Source organism: Dermacentor albipictus, chromosome 5, assembly GCF_038994185.2.
Source record: "Dermacentor albipictus isolate Rhodes 1998 colony chromosome 5, USDA_Dalb.pri_finalv2, whole genome shotgun sequence".
Classification (NCBI taxonomy): Eukaryota; Metazoa; Arthropoda; class Arachnida; order Ixodida; family Ixodidae; genus Dermacentor; species Dermacentor albipictus.
The window spans coordinates 36,503,663-36,503,926 of NC_091825.1; positions in this window are offsets into that span (position 1 = coordinate 36,503,663).

Genomic DNA, 264 nt, shown 5'->3' on the forward strand with positions numbered 1-264 from the left:
AAGGCAGTCACTTGCTGCTAGAGCTCCTCCTTGCGCGCCGCCGTCAGCTGTTGACCCAGCACACACGACGCCTTCGCAAGGTAGGGGTGCTCTTCAACAAATGACACGAGTATATCGCGTTGCCTCGCTGAAACATGAGGACCCAGCCGCCTAACCTTCTGTGAGGACATCGTTTTCGATCCGCGGCGCGCAAACTGGCAAGTCCAAAACGTAAACAAAGCGAGGCAACTTGTTTGCATAACGTATGGCACACCACCTAGCGAC